Source organism: Suncus etruscus, chromosome 14 (genome assembly GCF_024139225.1).
Source record: "Suncus etruscus isolate mSunEtr1 chromosome 14, mSunEtr1.pri.cur, whole genome shotgun sequence".
In the NCBI taxonomy this organism is placed as follows: domain Eukaryota; kingdom Metazoa; phylum Chordata; class Mammalia; order Eulipotyphla; family Soricidae; genus Suncus; species Suncus etruscus.
In genome coordinates, this window is record NC_064861.1 from 12741802 (window position 1) to 12767751 (window position 25950).

The window sequence follows — 25950 nt, forward strand, 5'->3', positions numbered from 1 at the left end:
AAAACATTTCAAATTAAGTAACCCCAGATTTAGATGTTAAACTCTCTACTTACTGCATTTTGAGTTACCACAAGGGACAGAGGTGGGCTCTAAATTATATTGTCTGTACTTGCTAAGCATTTTGCACCAAAATTTTAACTTTGGGTGGAAAAGAGCAGCATCAAAAATATCTCTGATTTTTTTTAGACAAATAGGAAATATTATATTTAATATTGATAAAATGCAATGTAGTAATTAATAAAATATGACTCTCAAAGTACTTATTGAGGGAGTAAGATTAATAGATGCAAGCCAGATTATAATGTGTAATATATACATATATATGTATATATATATATGAAGATCCTTTCAATTTTATTAGGTACTGGAGACTTGAGGTGGAGATCAGCTGCTATTAATTTGCTATTACATAAAGCACCAATTTGACTATAAATTAAAAGGACCACATACCATGATTAGCATTGAATGTAAAGCTACACAACACATGAAGTCAAGAAATATCTCAAGATTTCAGATAAACCTGATGTCCACTTAATAGTGACATATGAAAACTATCGCAACATTACTCATAACAGTTAAATTATGGAAAAATTGTAAGCAACCGTAAACAGATGAATGAATATTTTTGCACACAGTATATATTTCTACTGAGCTTATAAGCATGAAAATTTGCCATTTGCACAAAAAATTTTATTGAATCACCATGAAATACAGAATTAACAAGTTGTTAAAAGTTGAGTTTCATACAATGTTCAACACCCATACCTTCAACAATGTTCATTTCATGTCACCAATGTTCCCAATTCGTCTTTCTCTCCAGCCTGTCTCTATGGAAGATACTGTCTCTTTCTTTTTTTTCTCTCTTTCTTTCTCTCTCTCTCTTTCTCCCACCACTCCTTTTTTTCTTTTTTTGCATGAGCAACTATAGAATAAAATAAATACCAATGTGTTTAATTTTAGAACCCTTAGGTTAGGAATGAGGTATAATATTTATAAAATATTTGGGGAGCACATCTGGCAGTGTTCAGGGTTTACTGCCTGTGCTCAGGAATCACTCTTGGTGAGCTTGGGGAGACCATATGGGATTGAACCCAAGTCGACTGTATGCAAGGCAATTATATTACCCTCTGTACTGTTGTTACAGCCCCAAATTGTATAATTTCTTAGCATATAACTTTTATATAAACTATCCAGCCATGTGGAAGAAATTTAAAAAATGTTGTCTTCATTAAATACCTCACAGATCTGATTATGAAGTGGATGTGTTGGTATGTAAATGTAAATACATACATTTTACATTTCTTCTGTAATTTATTATACTGTACTGAATTATTATATTTGTGCCTTGTTTTGTTTGCAAAACAGGAAATGATGAACATAAGGAATGGCATAATTATCAAGAGAGAAGAATGTGTACTTCTGATCATTTGGACCAAGTAGAAGAAACTATAAAATACAGGTAGTTTTTTCATTAGAAATTTTAAGGAACTCTGGTTTGTTCATTTCTCACAGAAAATAGTTTTCATCCCTTGGGAATAGAATGGTACTACATTCACTTGACACCTTCAGCAATTCTTCTCTGATTTGTTCACTAGAACAGAAAAAAATATCTTCCTTAAACCCTATACAATTTTGCTTGTTTACTGAAAATTGGCATCATTGTAAGGAGAGGCTATATTTTTTCTGGGAAGTAAGACTCTCAGAAATGTAAAAGATAGTGAGTGAATAACATGAAGGAGAGATTATATTTAGAAACTAAAGGGTATGTTCTTGAAAGTAAAGCAATAGTTCTATTTTTTAATGTTAGGCATTGTGATTTATAAGGTTATTAATGATAGTTTTATGTATACAATGTTTCAGCACCATACCTCCAACTATGTGTACCCCTGAGCCAATCTATCCTTCAATCCTCCCAGCCTATTTCCCTCCATGGTAAGCTCAGTTCTATAGACTAGTTCTCAGCTCTGTTACATTTGGCTACTTACCATGTTGCTCTAAATACTGAAAATGAGAGGTCATCTTGTATCTCTACTGCCATGAAATGTTCTAAGTACTTTATTCATGGTATTAGTCTTTTTTTTCAAGTGACAGTATTTTAAGATATTTTGAAGGGATAAGGAATAAATATTCTTTTTTTTAAAATAATGCCTTTTTTAAACATTGTGATTACAGACATGATTGTAGGTAGGTTTCAGTCATAAAAAGAACCAGTGCAACCTTCTCATCACTAATGCTCCCATTTCCTCCCTCCCCATCCACTCCCTGTATTCAAGACAGGCTTTCTACATCCTTCACTCATTGACTTTGTTATGATAGTTCTCAGTATAATTATTTCTCTAACTGCACTCACCACACTTTGTGGTGAACTTCATATACTGAGCTGAATTACCATTTATTCCAGTTTTTGAGTCAGAAAAACATAATTAAAAACATCATGGGGCCGGAGAGATAGCATGGAGATAAGACATTTGCCTTGCGTGCAGAAGGTCGGTGGTTAGAATTCACCATCCCATATGTTCCCCCGAGCCTGCCAGGAGCAATTTCTGAGCATAGAGCCAGGAGTAATCCCTGAGCGCTGTCGGGTGTGACCCAAAAACCAAAAACCAAAAACAAACCAACAACAACAACAAAAATCTTAATAGATTCTCAAAATCCGAAATAAAGCAAATATTGGCAATATTTATCAATAATGAGATATTCTCGTGGATATATTTGTCTTTCACCATATAACTTACGATGATAATAGCCTAAATATTCATCCATTTTGCAAACTAATAACTTAATCATCTTAGATATCTCAGTAGTATTCTAGTGTGAATATCTTTATTTAATTGACATTTTGGTTGATTCAAGTTACCTTTTTTGTAAATAATTTTACAGTAATAATATATAAATATATAATATAATATATATAATATATAAATATAAATATACAAAGGTAAATAAACATTTTGAACATTTTCAAATATTCTAATATTATAAGGTAAGATATTCTAAGTTAATCAAAACAACTGTTGAAATGACTAATGATTGTAGAGTATTCTCTGAATCCTTTATTTTTAAGTCATAAACCAGATCTTGGCAAAGGAAAAATCACAAAGAAAAGTTTTTTGTTCTATTTGATGTTTAAATCAGATGCATCTTTTTCTTTCAAATGACACAAACATTGAGTTTGAAAACCTTCATGGAGAAACTGTGTGATACTATTTTTATTGTTCATAGATTCCTTTACACTTGGCACAAATCTAGTGCTATGTCGTTTCTTTATCAACTTAATTAATCACTTTTTTGACTTTATATAACTTGTAACTATCTGATGACGTCATTCTGAGTTTCCCATCTAAAATATAACTGCTGCGTATTTGGAAGGCATTGAGAAATGAGGAGGAAACTTGTTTGTGAAGTCTCTCTTCCTTGTCCACCATCTACTTTCTTTCGCATATCATCTATTTGAAAAGAGACAGTGGTTTTAATAAAGCATTGAATTGAAATTGAATAACTATTCAGAGAGATATTGGATTCTTCTGTAATTGGCCTGCTGGGTGGACATTAAATTGAAGTCTACATATTAATCATATTTTGGTGTCAGAAAGCACGAGCAATCTATTAAACTTTGAGTTTAAAAAAAGACTTGCACCTGTTTGGAACCTAGATTAAGCTAATGAGTGAGCTTTTATTTGGTCACATTTTATCTTCATTAATCTCCCAAGTTTCTATTGCCTTTCTGGCTCCGGTTGCCTATGGTTTTCAGATAAAAATCTTTCCAATTTCAAGTCCTTGACCTTACTCAACCCATGGTTAGTCTTATTTTCCCCCAAAACCTGAGAAAATGGAGAAGGGAAGCAGACACTCTTGTATGGAATCGTGTGATGGAATCTTGCATGCAGGAAACCTAACCATGTAAATCATGTTTTTGTAAATCATGGTGCTTAATATCCAAATAAGGGAGAGAGAGTTCGAGGGATAATCTGCAGATAGGGTGCTTGCCTTATAAGATGCTGACCTGGGTTTGATTTCCAGAACCCTATATGGTCCCTTAAGCCTTCCATTAGTGATTTCTGAACACAAAGCCAGGAGTAAGCCCGGAACATAACCAGATATAAACCTACTCCCACTCTGAAATAAATTAAACAAAAGAGTGAAAAAATAATAAAGAAAAATTAAAACTAAATCTAGACTCCCAATTCTGTTTGGTTGAGCCCTTCAAAATTCTTTGTTCTGTCTTCTTCCTAGCGTTTATATCTTATCAGTCATTGAGAACTTGAATAATGTTTTAGAAAAGTTCGTCACAGGAGTATAAGTAGAGGTTAATGTCTGATAACCATCACTTCCAACAGTGCTTTTAGTAAAATAAGATATGGGGAACAGGTGGAATAAGGCATCTATGCTTCCTACATATTGTGCCAAATATTATACCTATAAGGTAAGTAATGGGGTGTGACTATTTACTTCATTTCAGCAATATAAAGATTTTCATGATCAACTCTTTATGATTATTATATAAAATCCCAGACAGAATTCATTGAAAAATTAAAGCACTTTGAAATTTGACTAATATAAAAAGACAATTTTTATTACTTTTAGCTATAAGAATAATGGTTTCCTCCCAACATTACTGAACTTTATAATCAGGAATTACTTGAAAAATATTTGAATCAGTACATAATATAAAAACATATTTCATGAGCATCACCAAAAAGGATTGTTTCAGGGAAATAATAGTTACTATTTGCCTTACAGAGTAACTTAGATTTTAACTTTGATAAAACCAAATCTATATTTCCTTGGAAAATGTTATCAGATGTCAGAAATTTTAGAGGTAAAGACCTCTAGACGCTTGAAATAGAATGCTTATTTCCCCTTGTGTAAGCACATCTGACACTTGGCAGATTTGGGGACAATATGGGATGCAGTGATAGAACAGATGTCAGCCTCCTGTGCTATCGCTCTGGCCCCTCTACTGTAGAAATGGTCACTTTTAATTCAGATCTATTACTTATACCTTGCCTCTTTTTTCCATATTCCTGACTTCTAGTTTATCATTTCATAGATCTTTGTGTTTTAAGTTTGGTCCTAGATTGCTTTCCTATAATTTTAGATGGGCCCTTGGTTCCTTGACTATTAATTTATCTTACAGTGGATTATGTTTCTTCCTCTGAATTTAAAATGCCTTAATTTCTATCTCCATTGAACAATATCTTCCTAATAACAGTTAATTATATCCAAACAAACATATCCTCTAGGAAACATGTGATTATCTAAGTCATATGTTGATTTTCCTGTTTTTCTTTAAATTCTGTTTTTTCTATTTCTTAGGGTTGTGATCTGATTGGATACAGTCAGAGCAACTAGTTTTGGTATCAGTTTTGATAAATCTCCTTCCTCATGTCTCCTCTTTAAACACTTAACCATGCACCATTAGTTCCTAGCTGTGGGGGATGTTTTTGTGAGATTAACATGAAAGCAACTGCACTTCCTGAAACACCACCTTAGGGGGCATTTTGCTAAGTGCTGCCCTTGTTAATATCCTTAGCCTATGTCTGTGAACCATTTTAACAAAACACAATGGGGAAATGAAAGAAACTACATTAATAAATCATAATTCCATATGTGTATACTTCAGATAGATGCCTGAAATTGCACAATAGACAATTCAAAGTGGATAGCCTATATTCATTATATCACACCTCAATGTGCTGATTTTATATTTCTTACATTTTCCCCTTAAAGGCCATTTACCATGGTCCTGATTCTGGGAGCTTTAATTTCCAACCAGTGAGAAAAATCAGGGTTGTAATAAATTGCAGACTCTACTAAATTCAACTATGCAATTAGCAAAAACAGTTATTTCTGTGCTGTATTGCCCTGAATCTCCAGAAGGTATTGAAAAAATATTTGCACTTGTGCCTGAGAGTCAACTAATTTTGACCTCTCCAAAGACATTGCTTTAGGACTTTTCCTACTGTATCTGCTTTATCCTTTCTTTGATATCTTTTTCAGAGCCTCACACACCCACACCCACCCCACCCACACCCACACACATTTCTTGATAAACACTCATAATTGACTACCCTAGTCTTATTCGACTAACATTTTTCTGTGTTGTTTGAACAGTGACTACAATTCCTCTTTTCTTATATTTTTTAACTCCAGTTTATTTCATCACTTTACAGAAACTGCTGTTATGAAGGTCACTAGTGACATTCAATTCATGAAAATCAGATTTTAGCTCCTATATTGTTGAGTCTCAAATAGCACCTTACATAGTCGAAACTTTCTTCTTTGTACCATCACTGGGCTCTACTCAAAGTATTATATTTGCCCTAAGGGTTCTCTTTCATCCCCACTTAAGCATTTTGTGTATTTTATGTAAATTACTCAAGAAATACATTGTAGATATTGACATTATAATAATGTCAAATTTGATACATAATATTGATAAATCTGTAGCAATATAATTGTAGAATTATTCAGTTATTCCATAAACACATCATTTAATCAAATGTATTACATGCTTCAGATGTACGTTGATCTGAAGAGATATAAAGAGAGCTAAATAGATAAATTAAGACTTTAGATCTTGCTTTTAATTTTCAAAATGCTGATTTTTCTAAGCATTATCAACAACAAAATGTCTTAGAACTTTTGTAAGATATAACCTTAAAGTTTACCTACTTGTAACATGGTTTCTCTCTTGCCACTGGACATAATTTCTGGTAATTATACTTCTATTTTAAAATGTCTTCCAGGGGCTAGAGTGATGCACAGTGTGTAGTGCATTTGCCTTACATGGCCAAACGGGGATTGATTACCAGCATCCCATTGGTCCTCTGAGCACTGCCAAGAGTAATTTTGGACTGGGAGAAATTCCTGAGCACAGCCAAGTGTGGCACAAATCAAACAAACAAAATAACATGATAAAATACATTCCTTGGGGCTGGAGAGATAGCATGGACGTAGGGCATTTGCCTTGAATGCAGAAGGACTGTGGTTCGAATCCCAGCATCCCATATGGTCCCTGGAGCCTGCCAGGATCGATTTCTGAGCATAGAGCCAGGAGGAACCACTGAGCTCTACTGGATGTAATCCCCCCAAAAAAAGAAACCCCAAAAAACAAAACAAAAATTACATTCCTTAATAATATATACCTAATGTGCATATTCTTAATAAAAATGTTCATTCACGATTCATCTATAGAAACTAAAATTTAGTATTTTCTTTTAGTAATTCAGCCCTAAGGATTTGTGTTCTTTTGCAAAACAAGTATTTGCTCATGAGGTATAGTAATATTTTCACTAGTCATAAGTACATTCTATGATATAGTTAGCAAAATATAATATCTGTTAGCAAAATAATTTAGGAATAAAAATATTCTTTTGACACAATCTTTATTATTAAGGCAAACCTGCTTCTAGAGGAGAGCACACATTGAAATATTTAACTATATTTTATATGCTTCTGATATTAGAAAAAGAAAAAGATAAGAGATTATGCCTGCAGTCCCCAGATCCTTCTCACGTGATAGGGAAATCTAGTTGTTATGACATTTTTCAGCTTCTGCGTGTGCCAGTTTTGCAGAAATACTGCAATGCCTGTTTTCATGGTGGTAAGGGATTAGTGACTGAAACAACTGTATCTTTCACACCTCAGAGGGTCATGCCTAGAGGGGACAATCTCTCTGAGATTCTCCCCTCATTTTTTTTCCAAAGTCATAGTTTGGGGGGAGAAAGGGAGGCACCCAAGGGAATATTTCTCCTTTCCCTTAGTTGCTCTCATCCAGCCTCCTATCTCTTATATGTGTGCTGTACAGCTCTTAAATTTATGTCCTCTGCCAAAATGTCTTTCCAGGACACTGTCCTCATTTATCAAACTGACTGCTTGACATCTCTTCTAGAATGTGAAATAGACATTCAAATTTATCATATTCAAAATGAAAACCACGTGTTTCTCTCTGACACATATTCTGCAGGCCCCACACTCATCGTGGGAGCTACAATTTTTCCTGCTGCACGGGCAAGTTCAATAATTCTTGATTCACCTCTTCCTGCACTTACCCTGTAGACTCCAAATTTCTGTGCTTCTCACTGCTGTCTACCATCTTTACTCTAATTAGGAACCCCAAATCTGTGCTGGTTGATCTTTTCTAGTGGTTAATTAGAATTTGTAAAATGTTTTGTAGTGGAGGTACTATGGTTAGGATATTCATGTAAATGCACTTGGCTTGCAACTTTTATTATGCCTCCATCATCATCAGAGTGTTGATGCTTCTTAGCAGGTCTTTCTGCTTTTTGATACTGAAAAAACTCAAATACTCCCCTCCTAAAATAATAGTCAAGGTGAATCTTAAAAATAACAGTGTGTTGTCATTCTCGCTTAAATCTACATACTAGCCCTTGGTTTTTATTAACCTGAAAAGCCAAAATTTATTCAGGCTTTTTGCTGGCATCTTCACCACAAAATTTTGAGACCTCTATATCCTCTCTTCCTTTCTCTCTCTATCTCTCTCTCTCTCTCTCTCTCTCTCTCTCTCTCACTGCAGCACACATTTGCTCTTTATTGAATAACTTAAGCAAGTTTTCAACTTACAGTCTTGATTTGGTTCTTGATTTTATTATTTTTCTGTAGTATTTGTGCTTTCCAGTAGAATACATAATTTATCAGTTAATTATATCTCTGAAATCATGGGAAAACTCTGATAGGAAACATTATAATTGAGGTGCTCATAGATTAGATTTTAGCTCATTTGAAACAAGAAATATAGTACTTAAATATCTCAGCATTGATGAATCTGAAAGTGTCCAATGCGCAGAAAGGAACCAGGATCTCAGCTTAATAGTTAATATTGTTAACATTTCTCAGTTAATAGTTTAAAGTAAAATAATCAATAGTTAATTAATCAGTTAATAGTTCCTTTACTTCCTTCTTGCAAAAATTTATTTACTTTATTGTTTGTCTGGACCCATTTTTTTTTTAACAGCCCACCTGCTCTGATATCGTATCATTGCTGCCCACCACTTTTCTGATCTGCCAGAGTCTACTCTTTTTTATATTTTGGTTTTGGGGCCACACCTGGTGATGCTCAGGAGTTATTCCTGGCTATGCTCTCAGAAATCGCTCATGGCAGACTCCGAGGAGGATCAAACCCAGGTCCATCCTGGGTCAGCCGCATGCAAGGCAAATATCCTCTCCACCATCATCTACTCTCTTATTTTAATTTTTTTTAAAATGGGAGGAATAGGAGAGATGGTACAGCAGTAGGGCTTTCTTGCCCGTGGCTCACTTAGGGCCAATCAGGGTTCGCTCCCTGGTGACCCATATGGTCTCTTGTGCCAGGAGCGATTTCTGAGTGCCTAGCCAGGAGTAACCCAACCCCTGAGGTCACCAGGTGTGGCCCAATAAACCAAACACACAAGCAAACAAAAAAAACCTGGTTTCATAGTGGGCTTTATTGGGAAAAGTTAGTGTAAAAAATTTCAAATTCAGAAAATTTAAATAAACCAGTAAAATTATACCCTGGAGCTATAGTAATCTCTATTATAGTAATCAAAAATAAGGTAAAGGCTAAATTATTGCCTAAGCAATCACTATTTTGTCAGGCTTCTGTGGCAAGCCCAAGGCAGAAAACAGTCTAATTATTAGAGTGAGTTCAATAACAAATTTGCATCTGAAACTAAAGAAAGAGTAAAAGCATGTTCTGATTATGGCATCCCAACGTTATAGCCCTGTAAAATCAACTTTATTAATGTCCTGCAGCAGAGTGCATTAGTAATAATTGAAACCATATATTAAAATTCTTGTTTAAGGTAATAAAGTGAGCAATCAGTTTTATTTATGTGGTCTGTCTCTCTGAAGATCTTTCTGGGAACTTTCCTTCTCCAAGTATGGCCAGCACTTGACTATGATGCTTCCACAAAGAAAAGTCAGCAGCCCTTGGTTAGGGTATTACCAGGTAGTTTTTTCTTTGGTTTATTTAAATGCATCATAAGTTTCACTTCCTGATCTGTGCAGATACCAAGATCTCTAGATACAGAGGTCTGATTTTATCACGCAGGACGGAGCAGAAGTCTTCCATACACCACAAAAGCACCAACGGGAGAGTAAATGAACCTGAAAGGAGTCTATAGTTAATCCTATGACAATTTACTTCAAGGGTGGAGAAACCCTGTTTTTCTTAGACCAAGGGAATTCCTTTTCAAATAACCCCAATATTTACTGCGCCTGTGCAGGGGAGAATTAAAAAAAGAAAAAGGCAAAAAGCAAAAAACAATTTTTTTTATTTATCTAGTCTTTGTCGATTTCTTTGTTTTGGTGTGGATATTGAAGTTGTCTCCATTTATATTTATTTTTTCTTCTTTTCTTTTCTTCCTTTATGTGCTCTGCCATGATTTTTATCTCAAGACCATGGCTTTTATGTGGTGCTTATCTTTATTGTAGGAGTGCTCAATGGATATTTTATTTAACACCTCTTTTTGTACTGTGTGGTGTTTCATCTTCTTTTTCCCCTTTGTCTCTCCAACCTAGGATGAGAGCCTCCAGAAGGACTCTGCCCATTTTTGGCATATTTGATTTTTTCCCCAGTTTATTACTTTTCTCTTCTTAAACAAAACCACACAACTTGAACTATCTAGTCCCGCCCCCCCAATTAGAGCAAGAAATAAGGCAGGTACCAAAATCAAACAGGGGTAGGACCACTAAGTACTAAGCTAGGCACAGCGGTGACCACTTATTCTGGCAGCCCCGGGGGTGAGGGAGGAGGATATGGGAGGTAGGACGGGAATGGAGATGGAGGGAGGACAATTCGGTGATGAGAATTCCCCTGATTTTATGTTAATATATACCTAAAATATTATTGTCAATGATATGTAAGCCACTATGATTAAAATAAAAATTATATTTATAAAAAATATAGTTAGAGGTTTGCTCTTGAATTCTAAAATTATATTTTGCCAACTTCAACACAAATACTGTCCTTTGAAAATTCACCACCTGGCCAGATTATTAAAATATGCTGATTTCTCTCTGGGATCTCTTTAGCAAATACATTTTAATGAAGAATAGTGAGATATATTTAGGAATATCAAGGGGTGAGGCAAATGGCAGGGAGGCTTCAAATACTGTCCATAGTTTTAAACTCACTGAATGCTTGCATTCGGCTCACATGCTTCTTCTGAAACATTCCTTGGCCTGTATCTCATTCTAGATCTCTTCCTTCTCCTAGGGATTTTTTCTCAGGTACCTTCATCTTCCATGCCATTCAGGAAAGTTGAGAATAGTCATATACTGAGAATTCTGGTATTTGGTAGAGGCAATGTAAGATGTCTTCTTGGTCATACCATGACATTCATCAGGTTCTTGGCAGCCTGGATCAGAAACATGAAGCTGTCCACCCTGTAGACAATGAGTTCCCAGCCCAGTTCAGCAGTTCAGCCTGGATTTTGCTGCAGATGTTGAGTTGTGGTAGTAGAGGGTGATATGCTGTAGGTAGGCCAGCAGGACCTGTTTGCAGCTGAGTGTGGATAATGTTCTGCAATGGTTGATCCAAGCTTATCCATCTGGGATCCTGTTTCATTTTTGTCATCCCTCCTCACATATTATGTATTTTTTAGCAGGCCTTTACCTCGAGTAAAATCTGTCATCTCTATCATGATCATGCACATCTGTTTGACCAGTACAATAATGTCAATACCACTGTCATTCATCCAGACACCAGTATCCAGGTTGATTTACTTTCTGGAAGCTGGTTACCTCTTCTCTGTGCTTTGCTTTTTGATCCCAGGTAAACTAAGCAATGATTGAGCAGGCACTTTGGCCAGCTCTCAGCTGGTCATCTGTCTGAACTCTTGTTATGCTTCTGACATCGACATTTTCTTTTCTTTTTTTTTGGGGGGGTGGATTTTTGGGCCACCCATTTGACCATCAGGAGTTACTCCTGGCTATATGCTCAGAAATTGCCCCTGGCTTGGGAGGTCTGCCCTAGGGTAGCACTTGGAAGCAAACACCTTACCTCTAGCCACATCTCTTGGGCCCCTGACATCAACATCTTCTGTCTTAAATTCCAACTCCTCAGAATTCCTTATCATAAGCACAGCTTTTGTGGTATCTCATATGCTTTCATATACCAGATAGGAAACATCAATAAACTTGTTCTCATCCATGGGCTGAGCAGGATCAGACTAAAGGCCTCCATAGCTGCTTTTTCTTTCTCAGTAACATGTTACATAGTGTTGGAGAGCTGCTTGGTAGTAACTTCCAGCACTTCTTTTGTGTAGAACCCTGACTCATAGTTTTACATCTTTTTTTTTATTTAAACACCTTGATTACATACACGATTGTGTTTGGGTTTCAGTCATAAAAGGAACACCAACCATGACCAGTGCAACATTCCCATCACCCATGTCCCAAATCTCCCTCCTCCCCACCCGATCCCTGCCTGTACTCTAAACAGGCTCTGCATTTCCCTCATACATTCTCAATATTAGGACAGTTCAAAATGTAGTTATTTCTCAAACTAAACTCATCACTCTTTGTGGTGAGCTTCCTGAGGTGAGCTGGAACTTCCAGCTCTTTTCTTTTTTGTGTCTGAAATTTATTATTGCAAGAATGTCTTTCATTTTTCTTAAAACCCATAGATGAGTGAGACTATTCTGCGTTTTTCTCTCTCTCTCTGACTTATTTCACTCAGCATAATAGATTCTGTGTACATCCATGTATAGGAAACTTTCATGACTTCATCTCTCCTGACAGCTGCATAATATTCCATTGTGTATATGTACCACAGTTTCTTTAGCCATTCGTCTGTTGAAGGGCATCTTGGTTGTTTCCAGAGTCTTGCTATGGTAAATAGTGCTGCAATGAATATATTTGTAAGGAAGGGATTTTTGTATTGTATTTTTGTGTTCTTAGGGTATATTCCTAGGAGTGGTATAGCTGGATCGTATGGGAGCTCGATTTCCAGTTTTTGGAGGAATCTCCATATTGCTTTCCATAAAGGTTGAACTAGACGGCATTCCCACCAGCAGTGGATAAGGTTTCCTTTCTCTCCACATCCCCGCCAGCACTGTTTGTTCTCATTCTTTGTGATGTGTGCCATTCTCTGTGGTGTGAGGTGGTATCTCATAGTTGTTTTGATTTGCATCTCCCTGATGATTAGTGATGTGGAGCATTTCTTCATGTGTCTTTTGGCCATTTGTATTTCTTCTTTGTCAAAGTGTCTGTTCATTTCTTCTCCCCATTTTTTGATGGGATTAGATGTTTTTTTCTTGTAAATTTCTGTCAGTGCCTTGTATATTTTAGAGATTAGCCCCTTATCTGATGGGTATTGGGAAAATAGTTTTTCCCACTCAGTGGGTGGCTCTTGTATCCTGGGCACTATTTCCTTTGAGGTGCAGAAGCTTCTCAACTTAATATATTCCCATCTGTTAATCTCTGCTTTCACTTGCTTGGAGAGTGCAGTTTCCTCCTTGAAGATGCCTGTAGTCTCAATGTCCTGAAGAGTTTTGCCTATGTGTTGTTCTATATATCTTATGGTTTGGGGTCTGATATCGAGGTCTTTAATCCATTTGGATTTTACCTTCGTACATGATGTTAGCTGGGGGTCTAAGTTTAATTTTTTGCAAGTGGCTAGCCAGTTGTGCCAACACCTCTTGTTGAAGAGGCTTTCTTTGAGGTGACCACATGAATGACTCAAGCTGCCTGGCACCAAATTGTACCAGCTGTGCAATCCAGCCCACCTACATCTTTCTCTTGTAGATGAATGACACATTTGTTCTTATCTTTCAAAATGTGATTCTCTGGGGGCTTGAGTGGTGGCACAATAGAACACCTTGCATGTGTTTGATCTAGGATAGATTGTGATTTGATCCCCTGTGTCTCATATGGTTCCCCAAGCCAGGAGCGATTTCTGAGTCCATAGCCAGGAAAACCCCCTGAACATCACCAGGTGTGGCCCCAAAGCCAAAACAAAAACAAAAACAAAATGTAATTCTCTGAGACAGCCAAGAAGTCATCCATGGAAGTAAGATCACCCACAACATCTGTTAGAACACAAACTTGTTTTTACCATTGTTCTTTAAAAATATCCAAGTTCTCTTGGGTCCAATTTACTCTGTGGTTTTGCTGCTAAAGCTTTGATCACCTGAGGACACAAGATTTCAAGTTGGTTCACAGACATTCACATAAACTTAATGCTTTCTGTTAGCCCATCCCCCATTCTTCCTGTGTAACCTTACCTGCTAATAAGACCTGCCCATTTCTGGGTGGGGTCTTGATGGGTAAGAAAAGGTTTTGCCTCAGGGGCAGGAGGGAATAGGAGGATGGATTGAGAGGAGACTTGGAAGGAGAAGGAGAAGAGACAGCTGAAAGGGGTAGAATGCAGGGCCAATAATGAATCTGGCTTGAATGGTTACGATAGGCCACACATGTGGTAGCAAGGGCCTTGAATAAAGCTGATGTCTCTTGGAACCTGACTGCCAGTGAGTTTTCTCCAGACCCGCCAGCTGGAAGGGGTTGCAGACACGTGGTCTGGGCTGGAGGAGAAAGGCCTCATATCTCCATCCATCAGCATCCAGACCTTCCAACGGCAGTTATTAAACAGCCTTCCTCGTTATTTGAGATATTAACAGGCCAACTTTCCAACCTCAATCCATTTGTTGGTATGTTCACAGAAAAGTTGAGCATACACTTTAACCTTTTTCTCATTTTCATTCTTTGCAGACTCAATCAACACTAAAAGTTGACCGTTGGTTTCCAGCAATGAATCTTATACATGGTCCACGACAGTTTTGCAAAGATATCTATGCAAATCTCTTGTCTTCTTAGTCATTTTGTCTACTGCAGAATTCAGTGCATCACTTCTTTCTTTATGACCATCATTATCTATTTACTCTGAGAGCAGGTCCTAGAGAGCCTGTTGGATAATATTACACTCAGCACTGTCCTCTCACTCCTGTCATCATGAGTGCAGGAGGAGTCAGACATCAGGGCAGCCCCACTAACGATGCTTTCCAGTCACTCCTCTATGGCAGGTCAAAAATGCTTCTCATTGAAGTTTAAAGGATTCATAATGATTTGTTTACCAAAGTTGTTGAGTGCATGTGCCAGGTCTCTTCTCCTCCACCATGGTGCTAGGAGGCATCATCTGAAGCAGTGGCATGGGCTGTTTTGGAAATTCCTGTGACCACTTGATGCAGCTGCTTATAGATCAGGTTTCTGTTGAGTTTGTAGGCTGCATCATCAGGGTGCTGTAGGCAGTATAGCTAATCATGACATTTTCCTACAAGATTCCTTGAGTTGCAGCCACAATGGTCCACATCTTTTAGTTCATATTGTCTTTTGACTGCTATGATATTCAGCTTATCTACTTCAGGTTTGATTCCTTAATCTTGCTCAGTGACAGCATTCCTCAATTTCAAAATACCTCCTTCCACAACTTTCAATTGAACACGAAATTTGTTAAGGATCTGCCATGTCAGCCAAAATAAGGAACCATGTAATAGCAGAGCTCAAAGTCTAATTGCCAGAATGATGTTGCCGCATTTTTCAGAACAGGCATCATCTGCAAACTCTCTAGAAACACTCTTTATTAAATCACCTTGTTTTGGACATCTTTTATAGCAGTAGCAAGCTCTTCCTTGGGAAACTAGCTCTCCTTCACAATTTTATCTCCCTTCTCCAAGAAATTCTCAGTTGTTTGTTCAACAGCTGCAGCCAAAACATGTGCCTTCTTAGAATAACCTCTCTTCATATTAAAGGGCCTGTGTAACAAGAAATTCCAATAGTCTTTCAATTGCCCAGAGTCCTAATCTCTGGCTTTTAGTGTACCATTTGATGTTTATGTTGCCTGCATGGACAGATGTCATTTCTGGGCGAGTGGACCAAACACCAGATAATTTCTGAGATCCAAAGCCAACAACTGCTGCTTTGTCTCTCTCCTATCTGGCTCTGAGGAGGGAAAATGGAAAGTCTACTCTTATTTGAGGAGCCAGGTAATTGTAAGGATATAGTTGGAAAAGGATACAAAGTGAAAATATTGTAGATGTGAGAATAAAAACTTGTTTCTTTTTCAAAAGCAATTTTATACCAATAGGAAATAGATACAGTCCTGAAATTTCAGGATGAAAAAGCATTTTTGTATTTGTTCTTTTTCAGGGAGGGGTACAGATAAAAAGAGAGAGGCAGAGCTGCCAAGGGTTGAAATGGTTTAAACTTCAAATAGTTTATAGGGAAATATGCTGTGGATTGAGGATTTGGATAACTTCCCATTTATTTTGTCCATAATTCTGATAAGTGGAAGTTTTTGTACTTACAGATATGCTTAAAAGAGAGAGCAGATGAAAGTCTGTTACATAATGATTTTATGTGGATAATACATAGATAAAATATATAAGATATAGATATATATAGATCGATATAGATAAGATAAGATGTAGATAGATAAGATAGAATGTGGTTAATGTGTATTTATAGATTACATATGTTTATGTAATCATGCATGTATAGTATATAAATTAATTATATACGCATATGCATTTTATATATAGCATATATAACATACATAGCATATAATATAAACACATAATATATTGTATTATATAATATATAACATATATTATATAACATCTAGCATATATATAAACTTGTCATAGATAATAATCCTAATCTATCTGTTGTGTTGTTCTGAATATTCATATGAAAACATATATGCATATTTAATATAGCATAAACATATAAATTTGGCATATATACACCATCTTAGTATATTTGTGTCATTCTGAAAATTTTTTGAAACATTCAGTGATGGTTTAGTATACATTTTAAGTAATATAAACTATATGCTTCTCAATCTGTGGTAATAACCAGTAAATATAACAAATAATATTTAAACTATATGCTTTTTATAGGAAGTCATATTATATGTACATTTCTAATTCCCCATGTGAATTGCCTCTACAAACACTGAGTGTACATGATATAGTTTTTCTATTTTCTCGAATTTTAGTTTTTATTTTAATTGAATTTGTTTCTATTTATGAGAATGATTTTTCTTAGCTATTTCATTAAATTGGGCTCAAACTACATGTACTGATGTGTTGATTTTTAAAAATTATTTTTATTAGCTTACATTGGATTTAAAATATAGCATCTTCAGGGGTTCAGTGATAGCACAGTGAATAGGGCATTTGGCTTGCATGCGGCTGACCTGGGCTTGATCTCTGGCATCCATATGGTCACCTGAGCCAGCCAGGAGTGATTTTTTAGTTCAGAGTCAGTAATAACCCCTGAGAAATGTGCCCCCCTCAAAAAATGGCATTTCAGGGTTTAGATTTATATCTCTATGACAACCAATGTGTCTCAAGTACTTAGTAAGTTCAGACCATTGATAAAATGGAGGTGAATAATAAAGGACAATCCTAACTTTCTCATTAACATATATATTTCTGTTCATTTTACAATGTAATTCCTTTCCCTTTCACTTATATTAGTTTCATTATTGAGGTGATAGTTTACAATCATGTTAATGTTTATTGCTTAGGTGTACAAAGTTACAGTACTTTCACAACCACAAAAATGCCAAAAAAGACCCTCTACCACTTCTTATGTTACTTATAGAAATTATATTGTTCTTCAAGGTGGTTCACTACATTGCCTCATATCTTTCCCTTCTAAATGTCTCTGCTCCAGATTAAAAATAATATTAATTACTTTAGCACCATGGATACAAGATTGGTCATAATACACCTGGGGTATTTTTCAGTTACAAATTTTTTCATGATTGAGTTTCAGTCATACAACGTCCAACACTTTTCACCAGTGCATTTCCCTCTACAATTATCTTCAGTTTCCATCTGCCATTCCCCTTTCCTCTGGGGCAGACATTTTTCCTTTCTCTCTGTCGTCCCCTTTAGACAATGTAGTTAGTGAAGGGGGTCTCATGGTATTACTTTATCTCCTTTCAGTACCCAGTTCTTGTCCACAGTTTCAACTATCATTGTCATAGCAGTCTTTTCTCTGCCCTAAATGCACTCTTCAGTTCCTTGTGAATAGCTTCCTACCATGAACTGGTCCTTCTAGCCCTTGTCTCTATTATCTCTGAATATTAGTATGTCAAGATACAGCTCCTAAAATGTGCCATAGAAACCCAGGAAAAGAACACCTGGAATAGTATAGTCTGTAATGTTGAATACATTTTTTATTTCAGATTTCATCCATTTCTAATTGTTATGCTATTACTTTTACAAAAGGATTTATTAAAAAATGCTAGGGAATGTGGATTACTCTTTGATTAATCATTATTATGTTGTATTCTACTTGTAGTCACAGTGAGAGACTCAAGTGAATGAGGTTGTGGTTCCTCATTTCTGAATTATATTAATTTTCAGATAAGTCTAATCCTCAAGTGCCCAATCTGAAAGAGAAAACGAAACCAAGGAGGCATTTAAAATATATAATTAAATTCATTACATTCTATTATTACTGGATTGCTAATTCAAGCCATTCAAAATTCATGCAGTAGAAGCAGAAATATCAATAGGATAACTCACTTAACCAAGTTTGAAAACACAAAGAACTAATTTCATCCTTTGGAACCAGTAAATAGTTTTTTATATGTAAACTCATGTGGATATGGCAACAGAACTGACTGATAAACTTTATATCTCGGAATAAAACAGCTGTTAATTGGCAAAAGTACCAAACTTTCTTGTGTTTCATGTTAGTATCTAATTTTCTAGGAAAACCACAGGTTGCTTACAGCAGTGCATAGAAATTTTATTCACATTTCAAAGTCAATTTTGATACAAGATATTTATAATGCATAGGAATAATCATAATAATAATGATCCCAAACAACAAATCTCAATAGTATTTTTCTTAGACTGCCTTAGACTATGTACACTTCAAAATGATGTATTTAAAATTCTAGACAGAAGAGTCAATTTCATGTTGACTCTAATTAAAGATTTAAGTATATTTTATTAATGCATACCATAGTATTGAATAATTTGCATGGCTTTGGTTTTTGTTTTTGGAGTGACCCCTAGTAGGGCTCCCTATGGAGCAAAAGAGATGAAACACTGACTAATTGGCTGTGTGCAAGGCAAGTGCCCTACCTGCTGTACCATTTCTACAGCATATAACTTTCATGTTTTACAATTTTAATTATTTTTCAAAGTTTTCAAAGTCTTATCAATATATCTGAGAGAATGGTCTTCCTACATCAAGTTTGAAAAACACATTCTATGAGCTGTTTAACCTCAAGTTAAAATGGTACATTATAATATCTACTCTGTGGTAGTGCCTTTTGCCATGATGTAATGCATAAGCAACACATCTCTTTTTTAAAATCTCATATATTTTGTGTGACATTCTTGAAAGATTTCTCCTTCAGGAATCTTCTATTTCCTCAAGATCAGCTGTGGATGCTGCTTTTCAGTTGACAAGTTGTTGAGTCAGGATGTTAATTTCCACCCAAAACAGTCAATACATATTTTTAGAGACAAGATGATTTATGCCCTAAAACAGGGTCAATAGAACTTAAAAAATAGAACACAAATAGGGTGCTTTCCTTGCAAATGCTTGACCCAGGTTAAATTTCCCAGTATCAAGGAGTAAGTCCTATTCATTGCTGGGGATAGTGTACAGTGGTGGTTGTGGTAAGGTTCAAAAAACTATAAAGAAAAGAAATGGTTCAGCACCCTTGATATAACTCATTTAGAGTAATTTTCTCTCAGTGGGCAAGATTGTACATTTCTGAAAAGAAAGAAGGTTACTACAAATACTGCAGAAATTCACAGAGTAATCAGAGATTACTATAAGAAACTTTATGGCACAAACTAAAGAATCTGAAAGAAATGGATAAATTATTGGATTTATAACCTCGAAGTTTGAACCAAGATAATCTGGAATATTTGAACAGACCTATTGCTAATGGGGAAATTGAAATAGTAATTATAAAGAATTTCCAAAAATTGAAACCCAGGCATTCTTTCAAACCTTTAAAGAGGATCTACTGTCAAAACTTTTTAGTTTCTTTCAGGAAATATGAAACAGAAACACTCCCAGAGAGATCCTATGTTACATAGAACCTAACATTACTTTGACACTAAAAGGAAACAAACATTCCACAAAAATAACTGAGATCAATATCCTTAATGAACATAGATATATAGATCCTCAACAAAATTTTAGGAAATAGGATCCAACAACTCATCAAGAAGTTCATAAACCATGACCAAGTAGGATTCATCCCAGAGGTGCAAGTATGGTTTAACATACACAAGTCAATCAATATAATATACTATATCAAAAAATGAAAAATAAATATCTGTTGACTATATTAATAGATTAAAAACATTTGAAAAGTTCCAATACCTATTCATAATAAAAGCTCTCAAAAAGATGGGCATGGAAAGATTTTTTTTCTCAATATAGTCAAGGTCATTTACCACAAGCCTGTGGTAAATATTATACTCACTGGGGGAAAATTAAAACTATTTCCTCTAAGATCTGCCACAGGCAAGATTGCCTCCTCTTACCATTTCTATTCAACATAATACTGGAAGTACTTGCATTAGCAATCAAGCAAGAAAATATATCAGGGGCATCAAAATGGGGAAGAAAGAGGTTAAGCTCTCACTGATGTCAAATGTCATGATACTATACTTAGAAAATCCTATAGACTACAGGGGCAATTTCTGAGCACTTAGCCAGGAGTAATCCCTGAGCATCAAATGGGTGTGGCTCAAAAAATCAAAAAAAAAAAAAACAAAGAAACATATACCATGATCATGAATTGGGAGAATTAACATCATTGACATCATTAAATTGCAATACTTTTTTTTTTTTTTTTTGGTTTTTGGGCACACCCGTTTGACGCTCAGGGGTTACTCCTGGCTAGGCTCTCAGAAATCGCCCCTGGCTTGGGGGGACCATATGGGACACCGGGGGATCAAACCGAGGTCCGTCCTACGCTAGGGCTTGCAAGGTAGACACTTTACCTCTAGCGCCACCTTCCCGGCCCCGCAATACTTTCTTTGTACAGATTTCATTCAATCTCTCTAAGGATAGGCACATTACATTTTTCAAAGAAAAGGATCAAACACTCTTGAAATTTATTTGGAACGTAAACAACCACGAATAGCTAAAGAAACTCTTGGGAAAAAGAAGATGGGAGACATCACTTTCCCCAACATTAAATTTTACTATAAAGCAATAGTAATTAAAAGAGCATTTTAAGAACAAAGACAAGTCCTCAGATCAAGCAAATAAACTTGATTATTATGAGACTAACCCCAGCTAAAATATATATATATATATATATATATATATATATATAACACCAATTAATATTTGATAAAGAGACAAGAAATACAAAATAGAGCAGTAAGTGATGCTGGGAAAGCTGGCCAACTACTTGAAGAAAAAGTGAATTCAGAACTCTCTTTAAAACCATGCAAAAAGGGGGCCAGGAAGGTGGCACTAGAGGTAAGGTGTCTGCCTTGCATGCGCTAGCATAGGACGTACCGAGGTTCGATCCCCTGGCGTCCAATATGGTCCCCCCAAGCCAGGAGCGATTTCTGAGCTCATAGCCAGGAGTAACCCCTGAGTGTCAAACAGGTGTGGCCCTAAAACAATAAAACAAAATTAAAAAAAACATGCAAAAAGGTCAAATCAAAATGTTTTAAAGACCTTGATATCAGAACTTAAACCATAAGGTACATAGAGTAAAACTTAAGCAAAACAATCCATGACATTGAGACTAAAGGCATCCTTAAGGAGGAAACATCAGTGTACAACCAACTGAAAGCAGAGATAAATAATGGGACTACATTAAATTGAGAAGCTTCTACATAGCAAAGGGAACAGTGACTAGAATATGAAGGCTACACATGGAATGGGACAAACTATTTACCTAATAGCCATCTGATAAGGGGTTAATATCTAGTTACTGATAACTTACTGATAACTTAACAAGAAAAATAAATCTAACACTATCCAAAATTGGGGAGATGAACAGATATTTTTCTCAAAGATGAAATACAGATGGTTAAAAGTAATATGAAAAATGCTCCATACCATAAATAATCAAGGAAATGCAAATTATGTATCACCTCACACTAAAGAGAATAGTAATCATCACAAAGTACAAGAACAACTAGTGCTGGTATAGATGCAGCAGAAAAGGGACTCTCATTCACAGCTGGTGAAAAATGCCAGCTAGTCCAGCCTTTATGGATAACAATATGTATAGTCTTTAGAAAACTGGAAATTGAGCTCTTTCTGATTCAGAAATAGCATTTTTAGGGATATACTTCAGAAACACACACACAAAATATAAAAATGCCCTCTGCAGTCCTATGTTCATCTCAGAACCATTTACAATAGCCAGAATCTGGAAGCAACCAGGCACCTGACAATAGATGAGTATACAATGGAATAATATGCAGCTGTTAGAAAAATGAAGTCATGAAATTTTCATATATATTGTTGGACATGAAGATTATTATGCTGAGTGAAATGAGAGTGATAAGCACAGAATAATCTCACTCATTTGTGTGATATAAAGGAAATAAAAGACAATATGGAGATGATATCCAAAGACAATAGAGATGAGGATTAGGAGAACCAGTTCATGGTAGGAAGATTGCCACAAAGAGTGTAGGGCGTAGAATAGAGAGTGAAGTGTAAAGTAGAGAGTTCTATTATGAAAGTGATAGTTGGAATTGATCACTCTGGATAAGAACTGGATGCTGAAAGGGTGGTAAAGTGACATGCATGGCACACCTTCATTAAAAGTAGTTCACAAACCACAGTGCCAACACAGGAGAGAGAGAAAGAGAGGGAAGAGAGAGAGTGAGCGTGAGAGAGAGAATTATAATACCTGCCCACATGCAGGGGATAGTGGGAGGGAGGGAAGAGGGCATCATGAAGTATGAGAGGAGAACTGTTGACATTGGTGGTGGGAAATGTGTACTGGTGAAGGTTGTTGTACACTCAATCATGTACAACTTTATGGGAAAAATTATTATTAACAACATGGTAACCATGGTGTTTAAATCAAAAATAAGTTTGTGTATTTCTGTTAAGTGTACTGTGTAGCACTTAAAATTGTAAAGAATTGTTTAATAGACATCTGTGAATGCATGTATATGTATATATATATGAACTATTTTTTATAATTATAAGCATACTCATAATCTGAAACTACAAAAACTATATCATCAATATTTTCCTTTCTTTTCTTTTCCTTTATTTTTTTGAGGTGACTACACTCAGTGATGCTCAGGAGTTACTCCTGACTCTGCACTCAGAAATTGCCCCTGGCAGGTTCGAGGGACCATATGGGATGCTGGGAATCAAACCCAGGTCCGTTCTGGGTTGGCCGCATGCAAGGCAAATGCCCTACCACTGTGCTATATCTCTGGCCCCTATATGATCAATATTTTTTATTATTAGGGATTTGGGGTATGAATATATCATCAATATTTTCTATAATTAGTGATTTGGGGTATTAAAGTTGCCATAACTATAACAAAAAGTCTCTTGAACATGCAAATGTATTACTTTACAGGCCTAGAGATTGGAAGTCATAGGAGCAAACTTAGATTTTTGGCAGGCTTTCAATATTTTCAGGAGGTTCTGGGGGCGTCATTTTAAGGCAGAGTAGTAGACTTCCTTTCTATAAGTGATTGATTAGTCTGAAATTGATAAACATATCTTAAATATTTTAGCTTACATGAAATGCCTAGTGGAGAGCAATCTTTACTTTAAAGTGTGCTTATGAATTTAAGTGAAAAACATGTAGAGAATGATGGGCTTTTTTGGAGTTTTCCTTTTTCCTGTTATACTGGTTGACAAGTATACTATATTGTGTATTTAGCTCTTTCCCAAACAACTGATTTTTATATATATGTGTGTGTCTGTTGTTGTTGTTGTTGTTGTTCGCTTTTAGGCCACACCCAGTGATGCTCAGGGGTTACTCATGGCTACACCACCGGGGAATCAAACCAAGGTTCGTCCTGGATCAGAAGTGTAAAAGGCAAACACCCTTCTGCTGTGCTATCTCTCTGGCCCTAAGACTTTATATTTTTTGTTGTCAATTTATTACTCTATGTACTTTATTTAATTATGAACAATAATAATAAGTGTAATTTAAAGCAAACCAAAAAAATGTTTTGCTCATTGGAAACAGGCATGACATCAGTTAATATTCAATTGTAGCTCAAAAGTGCCAAATATCTAGTGATTTATGAGAGGGTCATTCCATAAAATGATCAGGTCACATGGCAGGGTAAAAAAGTCTTTAATATGTTCCAAAAATAGTAAATAAAAATGACAATTTTATGGTCCTCTAACACAATGCTAACCAGTTATCCCTTAATAGTTGTAAAAGATCTATCACGCTTCAGTCTTTAAAATAAATTCAACATAAAAACTAACTAAATTGCCAGTTTAACTTTGCATAGTTATGTAGATAATACCTGACAAGATTATGAAGCCCTCAATTCAAATTCTGATTGTTTTAACAACTTTTTATGGTCAAAAATCTTATTTTGAATTGAGTACAAATATTAAAGTACACATTAAATGGCACTGTTTTTTACTGGAGCTTTTATAAGATGGAACAATGTTCCATAAACAATAAAATCAGATATATGGCATGTATAATGACTTCTCTGATAATCTATCCATTTCCATTAAATTATTTTCAGACTGAAGTAATTTCACAGATTACATTTATAATAATGTAATTGAATGATTTTCTTAGTTGAAACTATTTTATTAAATTGCTGTTTCATCACCATTTGATAAAGTTTTAACTGCAAACTAAAATGAATTGATAACAGAGAGCAAAGAGAAATCAATGAAGTAGAAAAATAGGGAGAATTTTAATCATAGGCAAACACAATTTCATTAAAGGAAGTCATTATAAGGAATCCACTTAATTTTTCAAAACTTTTCAAATAACATTGAAGGTCAAATAAAAACGGAGGCTACATTACATTTTCCAATATAAAGTCACTTCAAATCTTTTCCAAACTAATTCTTTTGCTATGTGTTCACATGCCAGCACTGATGAAAATTTAAGTTTTTCTTAAGAGTTTTTAATTTTCTAAAATTTTTAATTTTATTTTCACAGATAATGGAAAAGAATTAACTGCATTTCTTTAAAGGAGACATTTTGATGTTTGCATGTGTGATGGTCAAGTTATGTTCCCTTGTACCATTTTAATTCTTTTTACTTCTTTCCCCTACAACCACCACAGCTTGTTATTTGTTTTGTCATTGTTCTGAATCTGAATCTATATAATCACAGTTAGACAGCACATATATATAATATATATAATTTATCTTGTTTTGTTTTTGTCATAATGATTTCAAAAATTATTCACATCACAGTAATATATTCAATATATGCTTTTAAAAATATCTGGAGGTGATATTGATTTATAAGAGAAATTTAGGTGTGCATTGTATTTAAGCACATTTTTACTTATGTACATATGTATGTACATAGGCAACACTTTCCTGACCTATGTAATTATGTTAAACATTTTAAATATGAATATATGTGTAATATACATGTTATGTTTAAGTCTATGTACTAACTCAATGTTATCTATAGGCATAATATCAAGGTATTTAGAAAGTCAGATTTAAAAAGCTATCAAGTGGGGTCGGCGAGGTGGCGCTAGAGATAAGGTGTTTGCCTTGCAAACACTAGCCAAGGAAGGACCGCGGTTTGAACCCCTGGCGTCCCATATGGTCCTCCCAAGCCAGAGTCAATTTCTGAGCACTTAGCCAGGAGTAGTAACCCCTGAGCATCAAATGGGTGTGCCCCAAAAACCAAAATAAATAAATAAATAAGCTACCAAGTATGAGTATATTGTCAAGCCCAATAAAATTGGAAAATGTAGATGAGTTATCATATCTACAAAATTTATGTAGTTTATG

The 25950-nt window shown here is 35.4% G+C and overlaps 1 pseudogene; it reads right to left on the reverse strand.

The window, feature by feature from the left end:
* Window positions 1–11107: 11107 nt before the first annotated feature.
* On the reverse strand, window positions 11108–15857 carry LOC126027845 (catenin alpha-1-like; annotated as a pseudogene).
* Between the last annotated feature and the right edge of the window lie 10093 nt (window positions 15858–25950).